This window comes from Parus major, chromosome 4 (genome assembly GCF_001522545.3).
Source record: "Parus major isolate Abel chromosome 4, Parus_major1.1, whole genome shotgun sequence".
Classification (NCBI taxonomy): Eukaryota; Metazoa; Chordata; class Aves; order Passeriformes; family Paridae; genus Parus; species Parus major.
In genome coordinates this window covers 13453945-13478015 of record NC_031771.1, presented here as the reverse complement: position 1 = coordinate 13478015, position 24071 = coordinate 13453945, and the positions used below count along the sequence as shown (strand labels likewise).

Sequence of the window (24071 nt, the reverse complement as noted above, 5' to 3'; positions counted from 1 at the left end):
GCAATTACTTTGCCTTCACTGGTAACTGGATTGCTTTTTGTAATGCAAGCATTTCAAAGTGATTCATTAATGTGGTTCAGTGCCTGGGGCAAAGGCTTGCTGGCTCTTCTGCCCTTCCTTGTCCAGATGTGCTCTGCACAGTACAGGTTGATCTCCCATGGATTGTGCCTCTGGTTGGATGCACTGTGAGACTCTTCCGTGCAGCTGCAGTTTTAACTTTGCCCTGGACACTCTTGATGGTACCAAAATGTGGATTATGACACAGGCCTTCCCTTGTACAAGACTTCCCTTGAGTGGCCAAGTCATTCTCCAAGTACATTTTTCCTGTCTTAACTCACAACTGCAGTTTTTCAAGGGAATCCTGAACAGATAAGACAAAAGTAAATATGGAGAAAGGCCTATTTCAAATTAAGGCATGCTTTCTATCATTAGGGGCTTTTCCCCTGAAATCTTAAAAAAGGCTGCCTATAATCATATGGTATTTTCTCAAAGCAGATGACTTTCACCAAGAAACTTGGCTTATGGCTTCCTGTAGAGCAGCCAAAAGAGAGGTAATATTTACCAGATTTGACATAAGAGATCAGTAGGAATGTAAACAGAGTAGGCCTCCAAAAGACACTAGAGCCAGAGCAATCATCCTGCAGCTTTGACAAATTTGCTAACATCTGTTCTGGTGCCATTTATGCTGTACAGACCTGCCATTAACCGTGGAGATGAAAAGACGTAAATTAAATGAGCAGATTGACATGTTAAACTTTGATAGCATTGTGCCATCTGGGTGGCTTATTTTTGCAATTTTCTCCACAGCTTCTTAGATTTAGGGTATACTTCAGCACTGCCCTAGTTATTTTTGGGAAGATACACTGACCCTAGAGCTCTGGGGTTCCTAAGGCAAGGTGTCCTAAGTATGTGTAACAAGATGTATATTGCAGCATCTCACTTCTGAGCTGCATCATTTTTGTTTACAATTTTGGTTCTGCAGTTAGGTCTGGTTTTACTAAGACGTTGCTACCTAGTCCTGGTTACAGCAGCTACTGTAGATTTCAGATAATATAAGGAGCATAAAAATTACTTATCATAACTAAACTTCAGTCAATAGTTAGGATGGGCTACAGATTAAGAAACCTTTATGATGTGCCTTAAAACCCCCACACTGTTCATATATTCATTCCCTGCTGGCAGTGTGTTGCTGGGTTCATACAAAGTAGTCGGTTCAAGAGAAGATTGCTCTTAATTAAGGTGGAAATTGATAAGTAAGATTTTGCAGTGCTTTAGATGCCTAATGTGCTGAGTATATTCAGCTTACACTGTAGTATTTGTCATCCCTTCAACTTGTAATAGATTGGAGCAGGGTGTTTAATATGATGAGATGCTGTTATAAATAAAAGGCTTTTATAGCTTCAGAGAAAATCTTTATACAGCTTAATTGTGTAGACAGGTTCAATTCCCAGGAAGGCCAAGAGGGAAATCAGTTGATAATTTTAATCCAGAATCAATTTTCTTTAAGGTTTTGAAACATGCTCATCCAAGTTTTTCATGCAGGTTGGTTTCTGCTGAAGTAGCAGGTGGAGTGTGGCTGGTGTGTGACTTCAGTTGTATCCTTTATACAAAACTGAATTATCTGGTGAACAGATGAACCTGTTTGAGTTCAGGTGAATACTTACCTATCTGCCAATACTTTCATCTCTGTGTGAAATAATCTTTCTGCAGCAACGTATGAGCCGATGCTAAAAGTATTGTTGCTAAATGCTGCCTTTTTGCCTTTTCAGCTACAGGATGCTGTCTCCAATGCTTCAGGAACCTAAAGGATTTGTCAGGTTTGTCAGGACTTGAAGAGGTTTTAATGTCTGAACAACAACATGGGAGGCTATGGATAAAATCTCGTGGTCTGGGTAGAGTGCAGGAAAACAGCTTCAGACTCTTCCCTGATAATGACACTTGAAAAAAATTATAACTTGTTCTTTGGTTTTTGTGTATCTGGTTTCTTCAGAGTACAAGATGCAAGATTGTCCTTGACCAGTTGGGTCGCCTTTTATCCAAGAGGCAACAAGTTTCCTGACACATGCCCATGGCTTGCACTGTTTTTCATCTCTGTTTTTGTGTAATCACTGTTTAAAGGAAAGATGTCAGCTATGACAGGTGTGTTTGTAAATCCTGATGATGTAAGATTGCAGCTCATTTAGTATGGGTAAGGACATCTAAGTGCTGTTAGTCTAGCTGTAATACCATGCTTGTGCACACATTTTGTCTGGATAGGCTTTAAAGAGAAATCAATGTGGGCATCAAACGAACGAGTCGTGCTACCAGATGTAGGTATAAAGCCAAGAAGGATACACAAAATATGGGATATTTATGCTTCTGATAGTGAATGCACATCTGCAGTTTGGAATGTGCTGCATTTGTAGTATTAATGAGAAATTCCTGTATGCTTTTGAAGTCCTCTTACTCCACTTGAAGTTATTTAAAGGACTTTTGCAGGACATCACATATCCTGTGCGTCACACTGTGTCTGAAGGTTGCCGCTCTACAACTGTACTGGTTGGAAATATTTTGATTATTTATCCTTCAGTAAATAGTACTGGCTTCTTCCAGATGTTACTGAACAGTTGTGACTCCTGGTGTGGTAGTGTGTAGTATATAGATGCATACAGAATACCTGAGCCAAGGCTTGTGGATTGTTTGTGTGCATGTGTTTCACTTGGGGAGAATGGTCCTGCTGTACAGAGCTGGAGTCGATTTGGCTTAGTTCCTCAAAGTTCCCAACATGCTTGTAGTTGATACAGATGCATTTAGGGTGTAGCATGCTTCAGGGTGTTTAATTTCTTAGTGCTCCCTAAGGATGGTGTGTTTGTAAAGGGAAAACTAACTGTGTTTTACCTCCTTTGAAAACTGTGCAATTGTAGGAAGTATAAGAAAAGGTTATCAAAACAGTGTAAGACCATGGAACTATATTGCATTGGTATAGGGTGGTGATTAGAGTCTAAAAAGTCACGTTCTTGTTTCCTGGAGGATGAGGCAAGACTGCATCTTGTGCTCCTGTCCACAGACGTCAGGGTTGCAGTGAACCTGCTGCACAGGTCAGGGGAGCACTGCACGAGGGAATGCTCTAATGAGCCCTGTCAAAGTAAAAAGCTCATAAATATCACTGGAGCAGTGAATCTATCCCCAAACCTCTGTCTGGGTGTAAAATAGATCCTTCATGAAGTGCTGGCAGCAAGCCTAGATGTTTTCTGACAGGGCTCTGCTCTCAGCACGTTTTGATCCTGCCCTTTGGAAGATACTCGTGACTTGTTTCTTCTCCAGTCTGGACTGACCAAGAAATTAAGGGTTTTTTAGTAGCTGCCAAAAGTTCTGCAGTGGATGTGACAGCTCAGCTCCAACAGACAGCAAAAATGGGCTGCTCAAGTAGGAGGCTGTTGGGAGTGGTAGATTCCAGGGTTCCTCAGAGGTGCCCACTCCATACTGCAGCTGAGCAAGCCAAATTGGAAATAAGCTCATGGCTATATTCTGCTATCACTTCAGAACAGAGGGCATCTGCTGAGGACACCTCTACCCTGGGCAAAACAAATATGTAATTTATTTTTAGCCTTGTTAGTGATGGAGTGAGTAGTGGCAACAAATAGGGAACAAACACACTACTTTTCTGTTCCTGGAGCTGCCTCTCTCAGGTCTGTTTTAGATATTTCGCTGTTGTGCCCTCTCATAATCAGCTCTTTGGTCCCCACCATAGGAGCAAGTCTTGAGGAGGGATACCACTCTGAGCGACTTGGTCTCATGAAAGGTATCTCTTCCCATGGTAGTGGAATTGGAACTAAATCATCTTCAGGGTCCCTTCCAAACCATTCTATGATTCTGTGATATCATTCTGCTATTTGTGAAAAGGGATACTTACTTGCTTAGTGCAGCCTAGAGGAATAATCTGTTTATGTAACTGCCTTCTCAAATATGTTTTATTAGCATTAGCCATAGGAAAAACTATTCTCTTGTCTTGGTCCCTGAACGACAGCAGTTATACCTAGCAGATATTTACTATTTTAGCACTTAACTATGTGGGATATGGAAAATGAGTTTTCACTACTCTTCGTCTGTTTCACCTCATGAACTGCACAAAAACCTCTGTGGACAGAAGCAGGATTTCTGCCTTCTTCCTGTGTTTTCCCTTGACCCTTTCTTAGAGCAATACAAAGCACAGAAACTTATCTTTACCTTCTAGCTTGCTGCTGAGTCTTGGAACTTGCTGTTTTTGGAATAATATACTGATTCTAGTTGCCAAGTTGTAGCTGATGTGCCTTCCTGTGTGAGTTGTGAAATGGTGGTGCACAGCTAATTCTTGCCCTGTCCTTGCTATCCTCTCCCAGGACCTTTGGAATAAACATAAGCTTATGGAAAGGAACAGCGATCTCCTGACAGACCCCAGGTTACACAGGATGAGACAGGGGTCTCATGGAATTGATGAAAAGAAAAAAAGAAAAACCTAAGAGTCCTTATGTGTGATTTATGTATTAATAATATTTTACAGATTACCTGTAAGTCAGCTTTTTTTTTTTAGGATCTTTGAAGGTCCCACAGATGGTCTGTAAAGACAAAGCCTCTTTTATTGAGGTGAATATCAGAGGTGCTACTAATCACAGTCATTTTTATTCTGATGCTTTTCCAGCAGCCATGGGAGTGAAGCCAGAGTCTCATTTCATTGGAGCTGATTTACAGGTGTCAGGCTATGACAAGTTTCAGTCAGCTCAGACTAGGGCTGTGTTTGAACTGATGACCAGGAGGGAACAGCTTTAAAGAGCTGGATTCAAAACTGATATTGCAGATGAACTCTACCACCCTGGCACATGTGTCACTGAGCTGTTGGAAAAATTGCTGGGAAACAAACCCAGAGGATGTGCTTGCTGTTTCTTAAAGGCTGAGAGTTTGAGGTTTTGCTTGCCATTTATTTACCACAAATAATGTGGTTTTCTGGTTCACATGGAGGGTTGTTTTCCATGTCAAACCTTGAAACCATGGTCACCATCAGAACCTCTGCTTATTTTCTTACTTCCTTTCTGTATTTGAAACCAAGATGTTACTGTCCACCAGCATTTCACTGTGATCCAGAGGGAGACACAGGTTCCATGTGCTCTCCTTGACTGAAAGTTGACATTATTGTGTAATAAGTTTTGAATCCACATCTGAGCTCTCTGAATTCTGTGTTTAATTAATAAATTTTTATTTACTCCTTCTTTTCATAAACCAAGGAAATAACAGCTGGTGTTTGCTTATGTCAAGTAGACAGATGCATCACACAAACACCATACTTTTCCAGCATCAAAACTGAAAGGGAGTTAATATGTGAAGGGGAATTTGTGGATGCATCTGTGTTTATGAACCTGTTCATTCCAAATGTAACAACAAGATATAAGGGGAAGATAGGAAAGATTTTGTCCATATGGATTACAATTTCACAGTAATTTTTTTTTTCTGATGTTTTCTTCCAGACCTGCTATAATGTTTCTCCTATTTCCCATTCCCCTTAGGAGTAAGTTCTTTGAAAAATAGCATATTTGGGCAATTTTCTCTTGTGACCTAGCTCTTGGAGAGGGTTTTGCTAAGCTGCAAGGCAGAACAGCAGCCAAAAATGTAATTGGGCAAGTTAAATAGTGTGCAGCTGAGAGCCCTTTGCATGGTACAGCTGACAGAAGCTTCCATGAGAAGATCTCAGCATGACATTCAGAGTTATTTGGGCATCCCTGAGGGCTGCACGAATGTAACCAATTTAAAGCCCAAATACACAAACATATGGAGAAAGACTAATTTCTTACATATCAGCTGAACTGTATTTGGACTGCAGTGGAGTTGGAAGGAAATGGAGGAAAACACTCTGGAAGATTTATTCATGTGCAATATGCAAAACTGGATGCTGCATCTGTATCACAGAGGGAATAATTTCTGTGATTGTAACACCCTCTTTGCTCTTACAGTTGTGTGTGTGACTGACTTTTCATCTGTCCATGAAATGTGTACAGCAATTTTATCCAGCAGAGTAACTGATAGGACAGTTCAGCTTCTCCTAGGAATGCCTAATAATGTCTATCACTGTAATGCTGCCTTTAGTGGTGTTGAGGGACAAGCTGACAGCTTTGCTTTCAGCAGAGATTATTTTATTGACAGCAAGAAACTTGCTGATAAAGTGGAGGGCAGATCCAGATCTGGACATCCTCACATTTTCTAGGCACTTTGAACAAAGAAACCCAAGTGTTCTTGTCATGCTGAATTCCCTAAGCAGTTGGGGATTTATGGGTATTTTAAAGATTCCCCTCGTAGTGTTCTGCAAGTAGCTACACTGCATAGCTGTCTTCCTCCATACGTCCTTCTTTAATGTATTTGTGGTCATATGGTTAAACACATGTCATAAAACACAAGGGATATGCTCAACAGCTAAATTTACATTAGCATATGATCCTTAATTCACATTTCTGGATATTACTCCCATTTTGCATGGGTGTAGCCCAGCTGGCACCTCTGAAAACGTTCCTGCCATACAGTACTAAAAGTGAAGATCCCATTTAAAAACACACTGCGAATAAAAAGATTTTGTTCTGAAATCACATGAAGTATTAAAAATTATCTCAGTGAGCAAAGTCGCAGTCTCTCCAGGAATAAGGAAGAATCTTTTCAGTGGGATGTGAAGCAGATACTTTAAGTGGCAGATCCCAAACCTTACAGGCAGAGCAGAAATCACTAAGAAGTTGGTTTAGTCGGTTAAGAAATTTAATTTATTGCTGGTGATGGTACTTGGGAAGAAAGTAAAACGTCTGGCAAAACAGCTTCCCTCAGCCAGCTGGGACAAAAGGAAAACTTGTTGAACAGTCTGGGTTCAGGGAGCTGCAGTCAGAACCATAACATTTGCAAGCTGCAAAGTTGCTGTGTTTCCCATGTTGCTGTCCCTCCCCTTGTTCCCTGCCCACCTACACACACAGCTGCTCCCTGCCCAGGCAGCCCTGGTGTCCACCAGTGTCCAAAAATTTGAGGAACGCAGCCCCAGAGTGCTGTGGCCGGTGCTGCGCCAGCCACTGGAACACGTGCTGTTTACAAAATACTCCTCTAAATATTCCCTGGTGCCACGGAGAACACAAGCTTGAGGCAACAAAGGCAACAGAAGGAGATTTCTTGCCTTTTTAATGAACTGTAGGAAAGGCAGGAAGCTATTTCTCACGTAACTTTTACTGGGAGCAGTGAATTATCTAGGCAGTGATCACTTGCATTCAGACTCTGCTCCTCTGAGTCCCGGGGAGAGCAAATGGACCCAGAGAACTCTGCAGGCTCATGGCACAACTTTTTCCTGGGATTCTTCAGTGCACTCCCAAGCCCAGCTGATTAACTTAGGTATAGTAACAGAGAGGACAAGGGCTAAACCTGATTTGTAATAAGGACTCCTACAGCACAAAGCCTTACAATTTTGTCTCAAACAGTTAAAAAACAACCACTGTTTTCCAGGGCATTGTTCTTGTTCGTGTGCTTTTGACCAAAATATGCAATAGTCCTACAGGTTGGCTTCCAACCAAATTCATCTTGTAGTCTCTCCCACTATATGGGACCACCATACTCTGATTTAGGTAGATGTTCAGAAGGAATTTTCTCAGGAGGACAGAGAGGTTTAACCTCAGCAATTCAAATGAAAAATGGTGCATACTTGCTATGATGTGGTTCAGCTGTCTGCAGGGCCTTGGCAGTAGCAATTTTGTTGCGTGTTCAGTAGTGAACTCTAAATCTTGGCAGCTGTGGTTCAGTATTTCCACTCATCTTTCCATGCACAGTGTCAGCCAACATCTGACTCTTTGGAGAGTGGCTGACTGTTGAATACTTACATCACTGGCTAAACTGGTTAAACAGGAGAGGGGAATTAGTCACCAACCCTGAAAAGTTCTCAACACTCTCTTCACCTCCATCTCACCAGCACTGCTGGGTCCTAGGCTTTGGGAACAACAGTGCAGATTGGTGCAAACACAAACCCACTGCTGTCAGGGGAAGAGTTGGTGTGTGAACTGTTTCAGGAGCTTGACTCCACAGATCAGTGGGCCTTGACATTATCCATTTCAGGGTCTGCTCTCCCTAATCTCTGAGAAGTCACGCAGATCAGGGAACATCTGAGAAGGCTACAAGAAGGCTAAACTCACACAGATCTACAAGAAGGGTTTAAGAGAGGATCCAGGAGATTACAGGCCTATCAGTGATACTTCAGTTCCTGGGAAAGTTACTAAAGGAATCCTCCTAGGAGCTATCACAAGATACATGAAGATGAGGATTGGGAAAAGCCAGGATGGATTCACCAAGGGCAAATTGTGCTTGACAGAGCTGATCACTTTCTATGGTAAAGGAATTGCTCATTCCAAGTGGGACAGGTGGCAGACATTGTTTTCCTGGATTTCTGCAGGGATTTCCATATGGAGGTTCCAGCTTCCTCCTGGACAGACTCATTATGGTCTAGAGAAGTGGGCCTTGCAGTGGGTGGGGAACTGGCTGGCAGGAAACATCCAGGAGGTGCTGGTAAACAGCTCCTCTTCAGGCTGGTGACCTGTCACAACTGGGGTCCAACAGGGATCGATACTGGGCCCAAAACTGTTTAATATCCTCACAAGTGAGCTGTGTGATGGGACCAAGTGCACCCTGATGAGGTTTGCTAAGTGGGGAAACAGGCACTTCAGAAAGGAGACTCGCCCTGCAGGAAGACCTGGACAGGCTGGAAGAGTGGGCTGCCTGAATCTTAGGAAGCTCAACAAGGCAAAGTGTAAGGTCTTCCACCTCGGAAAAAACATAATCCAAGGGTGCAGCACAGGTGTTTGTGATCTGCCTGGTGGGAAGCAGCTCTGTGCAAAGTTGGGTCCTGGTGGGCAACAAGCTCAGTGTGAGCAAACAGTGGTGCTGTCGCAGAGATCCAACACAATGGTGGGATGCACCAACAAGGGCACCACCAACAGAGGTAAAGGTTCATTATCTACTTCTACTCATTGCTTGTCAGGCCACACCTGGAATGCTGTGTTATGTTTTGATCCCCACAATACAAAAATATGTAGACAAGCTGGAGGAGGTACAGAGAAAGGCCACAAAGATGATCAAAGGACTGGGAAGGCTGCCATATGAGGAAAGGCTGAGAGCTGGGTTTGTTCAGCACTGAGAAAAGAAGGCTTAAGGGAGGTCTTATATCACCATGTTCCAGTATTTAAAGGGTGCCTGCAAAGACGGAGACTCCTTTTTACAAGGAGTTGCATGGAAAAGGTGAGGGGTAATGGTCACATGTTACTCCTGGGGAGATTCCAGTTTCTGTGATCATTCCATGAACTCACTGGAGGAGAAGCAGCTGCAGAAAGCAGGCTGCTCAGACCTGGGGGATGGATGATGTCTGTAGCTCGCTCACTGCCCTTCTAACTGGGTAGATTTGTGAATTATTCAGAAAAACAATGTTGAGTGTGATACTTGCTCAACATGACTGCAAGAGTCTGTGACCTAGGGCTGTGTTCATATTAACAGCAGTGTTCCCATGGATTTTGTTAGGGAAGGAGCTGCTTTGTAACACTGGAATATGAGGTATTAGGAGGGGAATATTTCTCTCCTACAGTGACTTCACTGGGTGCAGCTGGTCCTCAAATGTGTTTTGAAGTAGTTTCTCATTAGTATCAACTCATGGGAAGTAACAGATGGTGAAGTGAAACTAAATTAGTGAGAACGTTGTGCTCTGTTAATGCTCTTTCTCTCTATAAATAATAGCTGGGGAGTGGAGCAGGAATGAAGACGCTGTTATGTTTGTGGCTACCTCTGCTGCTACGTAGATGTTATATGATGCCTTCCAGCATGTTTGGTCAGCACTAGAAAGGAGTAGAAGGAATTTGCTAGCCCTTTCACAAAGGCAAAAATAATGCAATTCTGCTGCAGAATAAATAAAATCCAAGGAATGTCAAAGGCTTATGAGGGGAAACAAGTGTGGGAGACAACTTTACATTATCAGACAGTCTTTTCAGCTTCTTCCTATGAAAGTGAAACAACACCCAGCGTCTCTCCTCTGATATTCCCAGTAAGTCTCCAACTTTTTAATGTTTACTTCCATCCCAAAATCTTCCTTTCAAATATATGTATCTTAATAAGACTTAACTTGCTGTGGGTCAGACATCCTGGCTTGTTGTCAGGCACTCTTCACAGCTGGAGCAACTACCAGGAGAATCACTGTGGCTTCACCAGCCTTTTAGAACACCACAAGTGGCTGCTGCAAGCCATCACCTGCTCCTTCCCATTTCTTTGTGTGCCACAGTGTGAGTATTGGCATCCACAGACTGGAAGTTTAACATTTAAATCTGCATCTGGCATCTCAGCTCAGACACTGGCAGCAGCTCTGGCATCTTTGTCTTGAATGACATCTTCTGCAATGTTGGTCTTCAGTGATTTTTTTCAGGACATAGCAGTGAAAAGCTTTTCAAAAAATAATTCCTCTTGAGAATTTTTTTCTAGACTTGTCAGCTTGTGCCATAAACTTTCCTTATGGGCCATTTTGTAGACTTTTTTGCAGAGCTTATCCAGTGCCATGCAGGACATACGCTTCTGTTAGTGATCTTCTTGAGGTGTTAGCCAGGACAAAATCCTGCTCTGTTTCCCATGCTAGTCCTAACTTCACAGTGGAAGCAGGTGTTCATACTATTATAAACAATACAAAGCTGAAAAACCTAACAATGTGAAGCTTTGATTTGCAGGGGGATATACAGATCTCTGAACAGCTCAGAGACTAAGGAGATATACTTCCTCCAGGGATCTTTTATCATAAAAGCAGCTTAAGTGACTCACTCTTTCCCGAGGATATTCTTAAAACAACCCCACTCAGTTCATCTTTTAGTGGTCAGAAAGAAGATTTATTTTGTGCTATTTTTCAAAAAATCCCCAAAACTAAAAAACAAAGAAAAAACCCCAACCCCATCCTTTGAAAAAAGTCAATGGCTGTATTTCCAAGAGGATCTGGGAACGATCTATTAGACGTCTGTACGGCTCACTAATGCACGGGCTGACTGGCACTATCTTCACTCAAGCAAGTGCTCCAGTGAAAAATCCAGTGCTATTTTTAGTTCCCTTACAACAAACTGCTTGATTGTAAGGCCTGGGGAACCGTGACACCGTGATCGTGAGGGGTCTGCTGGAAAAGGCAGCACAAGGACGAGGCAGGGCAGCGTGCTGGCTACGCCAGGGACTCCGGTTGATGTCCAGAGGAACACGCCAGGAGCAGGTATGTTAAATCATCTCCTAAGCCTTGGTCTGCCCACGAAATGAAGCTGCTGGCCAGAGTCAGGGCACGAAAGCGTTAGCTGGCTGGCTCTATCTGCTCCTGCCCTTAAAGATTTCATTCCATAAATTCCTGTCCTGACCGTCAGCTTTTAAGTCGTCTCCTCTCGTTTCCTAGCCTTTTCTGGGATTTTGCAGGATCTTTAGGCAAGTTAGCAAATGGCAGTAGCGGGAGAGAGATAAGTTTCTCGGGCGGAAGGCGTCGTGCTCCGGTGGAAGCCCCGCCGTGGCAGTGCCTGGGTGAGTAGCCGGGAACAGGTAGGAGCTGCAGCAGGCAGAGGACGCGGCCGCCCGGGGGTCGGTGCGAGCGGCCGGAGGGGCTGGAGCGGTGCCCGGGCCGCGTCCGAGTGCGAGCGGCCCCCGGCCCCAGCGCCGCTGAGCCCCGGCCCGCCGGACCCCGCCTCGGCCGCGGCGCTCCCCGCAGGTCGGTCCCGGCTCGGGCGGCTGGTCCCGGGGGGTTCAGGGGCTGCTCCTGGGCGCGGTGGTCGCCATTCCTGGGCGGTGGAGTCACGGGCGGGACGGGCGCCAGCGGACGGGCAGGGCGCGCCCGGCCGCGGCTCCCCGGGCTCGGCCGCCGGTGCCAGGTGAGCGCGGGGAGGCTCCGCGGCGCTCCGGTCCCGGAGGGATGGCAGCACTGCCGGCGGGACGAGCCGCCGGATCCCGGCTGCGTCCCGCCCGCCTCCTGCCCGGTTCCGAGAGCTGGTGCTGTGCCACAGCCTCTGCCAGCGTGCCTGAAGAACGAGGATCCCGGCCTGCCGGGTACGCGGTGCTGGAGCGGCAGCTGGGCTCGGCAGGGAAAGTTGTGCGTGTGTGAAGTGCCGTGGGAGCGGGGCAGTGCTTTGCTGTCTCGCATTTGCACCCTTTTGTTTCAACTCGGCTGTGCGAGCTCTTGCGAATTCCTTGCTTCAGAGTCAGAGCCAGGCTTCGGGGCGAGCGTTGATGCAGTTTAGCAGCATTGCTGTGTTTTAAAATAACTGCATGTGTTTCACCCTTAACGATACCGTTAACTTAAAATAGCACGATGTGCTGTCTCCCTTGAGTTATTTGGTAGAAAAAACAAGGAAGGGGAACCGCGGAATTCCCATGAACTTTGTGTTCAGAGATACTGCTAGGCTTTCAGCATGCTGAGCTGCTGTAGCAGCCTTCTCCCTGTACTAGAAATGTGTATTACCAAGCAAATAATCTCTGCTGCTGTGGTCACATTCTCTGCCCAAGGTACACTTGAAAAGACAGGTGAAGCAGCACTTCCATAATGGGGTTTTTAGTGTTCTCCTGCTAGATCTGTTCATTTGTGTATTAACAGTGCAGATGGTGCAAGCGGAGTAGCTGTAGCACGTGTTGGCTTACTTTTGCATTAACCAAGTTCATATTAGCTAATAATCAGCTCATGCGAAATGAAATAGTTAATGTTTCGGTGTTTGTTGAAAAAAAAATAATTCAGATATTAAAATTTAAATACCCTGTTTTGTTCTCACTGGTTCTGGCCAATCTAGATTTTTGTCCTCCAGAAATAGTTAGTCTTTTTATGACTAGTTGCAGTTTCAGCACTAGTTACTAAAACAATGGCAAGTAGAATGAAAAGTCAATTACTCCATGGCCTGAATTCAGTAAACTGAGTCTGCATGGTGTAGAACTTGTATACTTTCAGAGTAATTAAGATGAATTAGTTGAGTTTTCTTCTGGCAAAAAGTAGAGGTGGATGAGATTTTATTAAAACTTAAGTGGCAAATGTTTTAATTTTAGGGCACTTTTCTAGGACATGCTGTACATGTCAGTGTAGATGAAAGTGCTGTGTTTGTGTATGGTGATCAAATGAGCAAATTTTACCAAACTGCTGGAAGGGCTGACTGGATATTTCTTAATTGGTGTTGTATCTTCCCATCTACTTGTCCTGTTATGCCCAGTGTTTCAAGGGCAGATACCGCTCAACCCACTTCTGGAAATGCTCCCTGGCATGTTGTAGTGTCTGTGTTTGCACGGAGGATACTTGTGCACAGTATAGTCCTGATACCTTTTAGGTGAGCGGTGCAGTTTGTGTCTGGAACTTGCTGGAATCAGCCTGGCACAGGGCTGTGTGACTACCTCCATTGTCTAATTTTGATACTCTGGTTCCTCTGTGTTGGAAAGACACGTGGCCCTCAAAAGACAAACTCAGGGGTACTGCAGCTCTTAGTTACCTGCAGGTGCTGTCTGCTACCCCTGCTTGAGGACAGCTCAAAGTAGCAGCAGTCCAGTTGGTGTTTGGTAGTGCGAATATGAGAGGTAAGGGGAAGGGAGTCGCAGTACTTCTGAAAACTGTTAAGAAGTGAGTATGTCTTTACACAATATTTGGATATAAAACCCCTCTTTTCTATTCTCTCGCACCCTTAAGCCTTTTAATTTGGTCAGTTGGTGAGATGCTGTGCTGCTGGTCATGCATCATGCCCTGAGCGTAAGAGAAGGTGGCCCTGCAGGGTGTGTTGTAGAACCCTGATTCTGGAGCTGCTCATGGATATTGAAGGCTTCCTCTGCTCTGCAGGGTGACCTGCTGCTGCCTCTGGGCTTCTCTTTCCTAAATGGGGTTACACTTGTACTTCATTGTCTGCGCAGGTTCTGAGACAGGCCAGAAATCTTACTTGAAGGAGGTGAAGTATTTTTCTGGCTTTATTGTAGCAGTTGGGAAGTGATGGATTGCACATAAGCTCTGCTCCTGATATCTCTTGCAGGCCATAAATCCAAGCAATGCAGCTCAAAAGCAAACTGTAAAGTCCAGACTGTCATTAGAATATCCAAATACTGGTTTCTGAGTTACGGCTGAAGATGAGCAGGTGTCAGATTCATTTTCATGTCCTCTAAATGCAGCGCAATAAATCTTAAATCTTGTTGTCTCATCTGTTTTAAAACAGCTTTCTGGGGGTTTTTGATAGTTCCCCCCCCCCCCATCTCTGTTAGCTAATTCAAATAGAAGTGGCTTATAAACTAAATAAACATCATTTTCTTACAAATCCAGCTCATCCTTCTTAAGCCAATTCTCATATAAAACCGAACTCATTTTAATCATTAAATAAAGTCATTGACTTTTTGGTCTGTGACTGTCAGATGGTAGCAGATTACTGAAGTACTTAACCTAATACCATGCATGTAAAAAGTTGCAAGTTCTCAGCATTCACTCCTGCTGGAAAAGGAGCAATTAGAACCTTCTCTTGGCAACAGATTGTGTGAATAATGGGGGGTCCTTATTTAATGATGAAAGTGTCAGACTTTAAAAATGACCAGGAACACGTTGGGGTCATTTAGGTTGTCACAAGAGCTGCTCTGTCTATGATGCCTCTGAAACCTTCTCCTTTTCCAGCTAGATCCTGGATCAGTGCACTTTTCAGCCCAGCTGGCAGTAGGGTAAAGAGGGAGCCTTGTACACAAAACTAAAAAAGTCCAGTTTCTGTGGATGAGAAAGGTGTCAGAGAATACCTGAACTGACATTTTACGCTTAGTCATAAATAAAAATGAGGCAGCTAGAAGTAGCAAAGAATGTTTGTGAAAAATAAGTGTCACTTGTTTAGAGATGGGATGGGCTAGAATAGAATAGAAATAGAATAGCATTTTTCATTTGGGAGGGAGCTATAAACGTTCGTTCAGTCCAACTGCCTGACCACTTCACTTGACCAAAACTTAAAGCGTGTTATTAAGGGCATTGTCTGAATGCATCCATCTTGGGGCAACAACCATGTGTCTGGGAAGCCTGTTCTAATGTTTAACCATACTCTCAGCAGAGAAATGCTTCCTAATGTCCAGTCTATTTGTCCCCTAATGCAGCTTTGAACCATTGTCATGCAGGAAAATACAGGTAATAGTCGTTTCCTGAAAATGTGTGAAAGAGCTAACAACATCCAGCAGTTGTTTCAGCTTCCTTGTTTGCAGTCTGTTTCAGGCTTCATTTGGTTTCCTTTATTCTCCCTCTAGGATATTTCAATTGCAAATGTGTTGGATTTGTAATGAGGAAGCACTAGGTTTCCAATACTAAGTGAACAAACCCCTAAAATGTTTCCTCTAACAGTAAAAATTCATCATGCTTGCCTGTGGATTTTAACCTTCAGCCAGTTAGGGAGCCAACTGGTGATGTTGTGTTACCAGAGGAAAGAGGTAAATGTATTTTGGGACCATTTGTTTATGTCCTCCCTTGAGGTCTTTGTTTCAATATAAAAGGAGGGTTAGTGGCTTTGGACATCTCTGTTACTGTGTGCTACTGACATGAAAACTAATAAAATGATAGGTTGCAGGTGTAAAATATAGGCCCAGAGTGACTGAAAATATGAGAGAGATGGCTGTAGAATTGGAGCTTGCAATAAATGGTAAAAGATAAAATGGAAAAATCCATCTTTATTAAAAGTGGTGTGTGCAATGTATTTATTTAGGCACTAAGAATCAGGAGACTTGTGGCTGCTTCAAATGAGAAATGTGTTTTAAAGAAATAATTTTTTCTTTTAAACTTAATTTGAGGAGGTTTGAAAGTAGAATTCATTCTTGTGGAATTAGATTATGGCCTGGTTGTTTTATTTCCCTCTTCTACATCATCTTGTCCTTCTCAGTTCCACAAATAGCTTTTTCATCTTGGTTGCCACTGGCAAAAGCCTGTAAGTAGGATTTCTGGACACGTATGAGTGAATCAGAAATGCTGTGGTTGGAAGTTTTGCAGTCATTAGAAGGAGGTGCCGGAGCAATAGAAGGGTCACTTGGCCAGATTTCAGGAAACTTGAAGTTTTGGGTTTTTTTTCAGAAACAGCATAATGGTGAGGAGATAGTGCCAGCGAGCAACCTCGGTGCTGAATCACAACATCATGCCTTTCTGCAGCCTACGGAAGCTGTACCTCACACGCTCTTCCTTCAGAAATCAGGATGTAGACCTTACCCAGATGACACCATGATCACCAGTATTGGCAGGAATGAGTCTTGGGCCACAACCAGTGCATTTAAGTACTGACATCCTGAGGGCAACAAATTAATACAGGCTTATCTTTGTCTTTTTTCTGCCTCCAAAAGATGGGAGGATGGACTGGGAAAGGCAGATCTCGTTTTGCTTTTCCCCTGGGGTACCCTGATACATGGCAGAGCCTGTGTCTTTGTGTCTGGAGAGGTGGGGTAGGACACTGCTTAAGAGCAGAAGAAGCTGATGAAAGCAGTGGAACAATAGAAAGGAAGATGCTGGGATCCTTCACCAAAAAAGTTCTTACCTTAAGCAGTCCTTGTCTGGTCCTGAAAAGATGTGAGACCACTGGTGGGAATTTATCTGCTTTATAAAGGACTTTGATTATCCTGAACAGTGTGATGTTCATCAGGCAAAACAGAAAGGGCAGCTGTGCAAGTGCATCAGCCTTACTCCTGTGCTCCTTCCCAGCCTTACAAAACCTGACCTAACACCCAGAGGTTCACCCTGAGGTGGAATAGAGAGGGCTCTTGGGGGAAAGAAACAAATGCTGTGGGGATTTGGGGCAGAGAAGATGAAAAATTGCATAAACTTTTGGTAACCTTAAGGGCACCTAAGTGAACTGTCAAAAACATTTTGTGGTCCAACTTTCCAGCAGGAGTACAGCTGCGCAGTGCCCAGGCTCTCCTAGAGGGCCATCCTCACCTGCCAGCCCTCCATCTCTCAAGGTGGTCAAGTTGTGGTCCTGACTGCAGTTGAATCCTTGTGCTTAGCAAAAGGATCCTGAGGCAGCAATGGGTACTTGTGAAATGGTGCAGTCACTGCTGTGTAATTATTACATCAAGGCCTCTGAGGTATTTGCCCTGATCCGTGACTTGACTTGTGATGCTGGCTGGTCTGGCTGGCAGCTGGCAAGCTGTTAAGTCGGGGCATGGGATCTTGCTTTAGTGTGAAATCCCTTGGGGGCAAAAATCTACATCTAACCCAGCAGATTGCTGTGGTAGAAGCAGCAGCCTGTCCCCTGCCCCTGCACACACCCCCCTGCCCCTGTCTGCCTGGTGTTTGCTCCCCTGCAGCCCAGGAGATCCTGTCCTTTAACCCTGTAGGAACCCAGGCACTGGCAGCTTTTGGTGTCTGTACTGAAAGGAGCTGATTCCTGCTTTTAACACCAAAACCGAAAGGAGGCTTTTACTTAAAGATAGCAGTAAGTAGTAGTGAGAGACAAGCTGCTTCTGCTTGTGTGGGCCCTCACTCTGTCTTTTTAAAGCAGATAATAAACCAGCTTTCATAGTTACTAGTTTCTAATTGTTATCACTGATTGCAAATCATCTTACTTATCTACTTAGATTCCTTCCAGTTCACTGAGTAGCGTATGAAATTACTGCCTTCCTGATGAGTGTCCTGTAAAATCTCAGTTTAGGTACAATGGGACAGCATGTTGTAGTTATTTAAATTGCAACTTTTTTCTTTAAACGGGATACTTACTTGACACACTTCACTTCAGGTATGACTTCTGTGTCTCTGCCAGTACATTTTCTGAGTTTATGACTCACTTCACATTCCTATAAAGCCTTTCACTGTGTGTTCTTAGAGTCTTTACAAGGTACAATTAACCAAAATACTGTGTCTCCCCTGTGAGGTCAGTAAATATTCTTAATTGCTTTTTGCAGAAAAAGGAAAATATGGTAGAGAGTAGAGTTTTAAAGGAATTCACCAGTGCTGGGTGAAAAGCTACTGAAGAGGCAGTAACAGAGGCTGTATGTGATTCTTGAACCCTCTTTGGTGTGCACCATTTCTCTTTCTTACATAAGCATGCATAGGAATGATGTAACCCAGCAGAGTGAGGCAAAAGATGTAGGTCAGGTTTCTTTTGTCAGGACATCTTCTGCTTTTTGACCTGTAAGATGCTGAAAGCAACAAAAGCCTGTGGATGAGAGAGCCTTTTCAAAACTGGTTAAAAAAGCAACAAGCAACCCCTGAAAGCAAATCCCCTCTAAAGAGCTTTTTTTAGGAAGCTAAATCAAAGAAGAGTCCCCTGGGGGGTCTGTACACAAAGTTTCTGTCTGGCTGCCTTCAGGTAGCTTAAAGTTTTAATGCACTTGTCAGGCTGTCACCTTTGGTGCCTGGTGAAAACAGAGACCTGAGCGGGCTGTTGGGGGGACAGACTCCTCTTCAAGTCTGCTGCTGCCAGACCCTGTCAGTGGAGGTTTTGGGAAGAGGGAATGTACAGTGTTAAGATGACTTTCAGTCCCATTTTGATCAAAAGATTTGTTCACTCTATACTGAGTTAAATCCTTTATCAGAAAAATGGCAGCACACAGAACCTTGAGCAGAAATTACCATATGTACTAATAACAATATAAATGTGATGCCTAGTTTTAAAGACCACCAAGGAAGGAAGCTTAACAGGGCATCATTGTCCCTTCACAGCCGTGTGAAAAAGTTGTGTCTGTCCCTTCAACCGTGCTCCACAGCACGTGGAAGTTCTTTTTTACCCTTGAGTACCTGTTGGTTCATTTTTCCTGAAAGTAGAATGGTTCTAATGACAAAGTTGGAAGGTCTTTGAGACTTTATTCTGAATTTGAACATCATGAATGCAGAGGCAAGAGGGGACAGCATGAGCTGCTCTGTTGTTGAGAGGGAAGGGAATAAGGTGCTGGAATCAGAGTAGCAGTGCAGAAGTGCCAGGGAAAGACAGTCCCTGCTGCTGGTGCTCTGAAACACTTCACTGGGAGCTGAAGCACTACTGGTTTTGTAAAAAGCAGGGTCTTGACTGTGAAAGTTGAAAAGTCAGGAGCAGCTGGGACAAGGAACGTGCAAAACTTTCATTTCCGGAAGCCCATGGCAGTGGTTGTACCACTTTCTTTTATCCAGCACATGTTAAATAGATATAATAGTAAGTGCAGTTGTGCAATAACAAATTGGATGAACTGATTTAGGTGAAATGAGAATCGATGAGGAGTTAACTCTAGATTATTATTGCTTTGATGTTTGCAGCTCACATTTTTTTTTCCCTAGAAAATAAATCACCTTTTTTCTACAGGGGCACTAGAAAGAAGTCTTGACCACAATTAGTTTTTATTTCAGTTCAACAGATCAGGAATAAAAGCATATCCCTGTCATGAGAGTGGAGCTGTTTTGCCCCAAGGAAGCCTCCTTAAAGCAGGGAAGGCTGGAGACACTAGAGATTCCTGTGGCCTTGAACTGTGCTGGCACAGGATAGTTGTTGAAACAGCAGTTATTGCTTAGAATTGTTTGGAATTCTTGCCTAGATACTTTAACAGGATTACCAACTGATAATTCTGGCTGATAGTGAAGAACTGCTATAGGTCAGGGGGTGACTTAAAACAATATAATCTAAAACAAGAGGAGGTGGTGGTGACACTCATTTAAACCCACAGGAAACTAGGGACAAAATGAAGAGAGGCAGGCCCACCTTCTGCTGTGTAAATACTGAGAAGTGCTTTATTAGCGAATAGACCATCCCTGTCAGCCAGCTGAGCTGGAGGCTGCAGTGGGGAGTGTATCACCTATGGCATAGGAAGAGACTGCAAGGTGAAGCTTTCAGCACATTGTTTCACAGGACACAGGTTTGGTAGGTGTTCTGTATAAGAAATTGGTGAGGTGATTTTGCATTAAGGACACTCTTCCTTATCTCCTGTGGTTGTTGTTAAATTTGGAATGTAAGAGTGATTTAGTTGTTGGAGTAAAACTTACACAGCTGAACTGACTTGGTGCTTGCTGTGACACTGTGTATCCATAGCTATCTGAGAGTGCAGCAAACCCAAACGAGGTCCTGCTGCAACCAGGCATTGGGAGCTAAGGCCTCACACCTGGCCATGCCTCTGCTGGGTGGAGCCCATAGGAAATCAGTGTTAGCAAGCTAAATGCCTTAGTGCTTGTCCGCCAATTCCAGGTGCTAAATATTTTGAAAGTACCAGAAAGTTTGAAATTCCCTTTTTTGTGACAGCAAGAAGTCGGTAATACAGGCAGGGACCCTTGGTGTGAGAGCTCTTCCAGCTTGGAAAAGCTTGGGCTTTTTGGGGTGGGAAAGCCCCACAAATCCTCCTGCTGCTTATCCCTTTTCCCTGTAGTCTGCCTGTGTTGTGTCTACTGTACTGCAGATGGAACCAATGTTTCTCTTCTATCTTATTATGAACTAGTGAAAGTGTGTTTACTTAAACAGCTGGGAACCAGGGTCAGGACACCGTGGACCTGACCTATATATTTGATGGCCTGTCGTCAGAATTCATGGTAGTATTCTCAGTGGTGGAGTATCTACATAAGGACAAGAGTAATCCCTTTTTTTTCTTTTTCTGTAACTAATGTGACTAAAGCTGTCATTTTAACAGCTAAAGACAGTCTGGATCAAGAAGGGCTTCTTGGCTATTTGCAGGCAAGATGCAGGACTGCATAGCTGATTAATTATTGGATCTGGAAGAGGAAATGCTGAGATGTCACTGTTTAAAGCTTTCTTTGGTCCTTTGTTAACTTCCAGTTCGGGGAGAACTGACAGGCTTGAGGATAAAAATGTAGCTTTAGTCTAGAAAATGTAGTTTACTGAATAACAGTTGGTGGTGGGCACTTGATCATTTTCAGCACTGAGATCCAAGCATTGCAAGTCCAGATGACAGGCATGTTCTTTTTCTGTAATCTGTAGGACTGACCTCAGTGTTATGATAACAAAATCATTGCCGTGCTGTCCATCCCTTCTGTGACATGTCTCTGTCAGTTTTTTAGCTATTTCATCTACTTCTGCAGCTACTAACTCATTGAAGTATTGGATCAGTGTTTTGGATAATTCTGAGTGCATTGTATATATTCAGAGCACTCTCCTAGTGCAGCTGAAACCATACAGTGACCTGAATTGTATGAATAAAGTGGAAGAATCCCCTTAGATTCATTGCTTGACACTTAATATCCAGGGGAGATGGTGTTTGTGCATTCCTATACCATAAAAGAAGTAAGTATATCTAAACCTGTATAACACTGTGGAATTAAGTAGCTTGCCATCCCCTCTTGCAGGCCACTTTTACATCTGACTAATCAAAGCTGCTGTTTCTGAAGTGGGATTTAAAAAAGCCTCAGACAACAGCCCCATAGGAAGGGCTGCTCTCCCGTGGCTGGCAGCCAGCTGCCTGGGAGGCAGCCCCATCCCACTCCCCCTGCCCATTTCCAGGGCATGGGGCTGTGTAGAGAAGCTTCATGCTGCTGCAGCCACGAGAGGCATTAACAAGAATTGGCTCTTCCGCGTAGAAACCGCTGTGGCAGCGTAATCTTTGTCTGGGGCTGTTTAGGCAGCTGTCTGAGCTGCCCTAATGGGGATAAAACATACATTGGACCAGTGCTGGAGTGCTGCATGAATATGGTTTGTTGGTAGCTGAGTGGGGCTGAGCCGGGACAAACCATGCTATCCTGGTATCCATGATATCCATGCTATCCTGGGAAACTGGGAAGGAGGTTGGGACTGGAAAGGAGCAGCAACAGTAAGGAGCAGAGGTACTCCATGAGCTCTTTTGTTCTGTACTGGACAAGTAAAAGCAGCAGTTAAAGGAACATTGTGTCTGTGGTGAGGTGGAAAAGTCCCTTTTTCAAAAATGTGTCTACTACAAGTTCTCCCAGCATAAATGTCAGCAGATGAAATTTGTTGTGTTTTGTTTTGTTTTGTTTGTTGTATTCATTTTGAATGGGTTTGCCAGCACTGTGATCTGTAGTCTTACAAAGATGTTTACATCCCTGCAGCATATGCTGGAATCTCTTTCCAAAAGGTTGGCTCTGCTGAAACTTACCTGTAATGTGGAAATTTCAACTGTGGTCAGTTCCTCCGAGTGAGCATTGTGGGACCTGTGGCTATAATGCACCTCCAGCTGAAGGGCAGAGCAGCACTTCCAGATGAGGAATTTCCACTTTGTCTGTGCTGGAAAAGCCTGTGCATATGTCATCATGTGCTATGAATATATGTCCCAGTGCTCCTGACAGAAGAGAAGCCTTGTTCTGGAGTTCCAATTTTTTAGACAGCAGAAATAGAAATTATTTTTCTTTCTTGGAGAGGATTGTTTCAGTAAGTCAAACAAGAAGGCAGGATTATTTATGGGTGTGTTTCAGGGGGAGTTTCCCCTAAAAAATGAATCTCAAGGTTAAGGAAAAAGCCTCTCGACTTTCCCAAAATAAGATCAGAATTAGAACAAGTCAAGAATGTGTTAAATTTGTTCTGTAGCCATGATCTAGCTGTTACAGATCACAGTGGCATAGCATTGTGGTACTTTGGAAAGTTGTCAGCAAACAGGAAAATCAAAGTAACTGTCATATTTCTAACAAAATATAGCTTCTTTTGTCAGAGACTTCACAGAAATCACTGCTTTTTTTAGCATAAGCCTGCTTTGAGACTGATTTTAATGCAGAAGAAGTAGATACGCTCAGATTTAGAAATGGATGAAGTGAAAAAGAATTAGAGGGTAAACTGTTGTTCTTGTAAATAGCAGGATAGTGTGGTAGTGTTCCAAGGTATTCTGATACACAGCTCTGAGGAAAAAGCTGTTAAGGTAACTCAAGAAAGAAATTGGGATTTATTGTGGTTGTCTCTCAGAGACAATTTTCAGATGACCTGAAGGTTTATTTGTGGCACCTTTTCTTTCCAGCGCTATAGTTCAGCTGTCAACCTTTTTATCTGAATAGAGTGGTTGGTGAGGTGGGAGCTGTTAGAGAGGAGCCATGGGAGAATAACCTGAAAGCAATGGCTGCATCTGTATCTGGCTCTTTACCTGGCTGTACCAAAGGTCAGGACAGTTGTCCAAAAGCATAGCTGCAGAGGTTTGGGAAGAGAAAGTGGCAGAGTAATTTGCAGGGATGATATTTCAGCAAAATTTACAAGTCTCTTGCCAGATGGAATTAGAGCTGTAGTGTTCAGTCAGGGTTTGGTGGTAACTCGTTAGATCTGCGTGGGAAATGCTCCTTGCTTTCATTATTAAATTCTCTATTTTTTCCCTCCCAATTTTCAGTCTTCCTTCTGCTGGCTTTGGTATTACACTGCATGTAAGATTTTTCCCATCCTCATTGCTACCGCCGAGTTGGAAGGAACTGACTCCTCCAGTTTGCTCAGCCAGTTGTGCTCATAAAGGACTTTGCTTCTAGCCCAGATGCTGAGGAAGGCAGTTCTGTTCATGGGTCAGCTCCCTCAGCACAGTAGTCTGCAGGGGGACTTGTCCTTGGTAACTCCTCTGGTATCTCATGCTTGAGTTGCCTCATTTTCAGGGGCTTGGCTGTACAATGTGTGCAGAGAGAGGGCAGTGGCATCTCACACCTGCCCTCTTCTTAGCACTCCTGCTGCATCTTCATTGAGGTTACACAGTGGGAGCTCTAAAATGGGATCTGGATCAGCTGAGGCTTCTGGAGAAAGCAGGATCCCAAGGTGTTTAAATAAAAGTCATGCAGGCACTTAGAGCCCGAACAGCCTGTCTTGTTGTTCTGCTCTTTTTTGTATAGTGTGGTGTAGTTCAGTTGCAAGATTTAGCTCACCAGTTCTACTAGGAGCTACAGGAGTTTCCCAAGGATAATCTACAGGATGGGATCTAAAAAATGTTCTAACTGTTTTGAGGCTCGACTTAAATATTTGTGGTATTGGAAGTAGCAAATATCCTGCTTTGCTCTAGTGTTCACAAAATTGTGCTTGCTTCTCTATTTATCAGGCCTTTCAAGCCTTACTGTTCTATAAACCACATGTCTACCAAATCCAATTATTATTGGCTAATTTTGTTCATAGCACAATTCAGGGAACATAATGGGATGCCTGGGACAAACAAAGTCCCTTACAGCACCTGAACACTGGACTTTCTTCCTCTTTTCCTAGCACCTGTACCTTTATATTCCTTAGTTT

General features: G+C 43.7%; 1 protein-coding gene across 3 annotated transcripts in view; it reads left to right on the top strand.

The window, feature by feature from the left end:
• Window positions 1-24071, top strand: part of ARHGAP24 (Rho GTPase activating protein 24) — a 183987-nt gene that overhangs the window by 102162 nt on the left and 57754 nt on the right. Inside the window, exon 1 of one of the 3 annotated variants that reach the window (XM_015625321.2) lies at window positions 10941-11242. The exons of 1 other annotated variant lie outside the window; for it this stretch is intronic. The gene's annotated coding sequence lies outside the window, so the exon portion shown is untranslated. Of the gene's footprint in view, window positions 1-10940; window positions 11243-11374; window positions 11539-24071 lie in introns of those variants that run through there. One more of the 3 variants, XM_015625323.3, reaches the window with a different exon arrangement.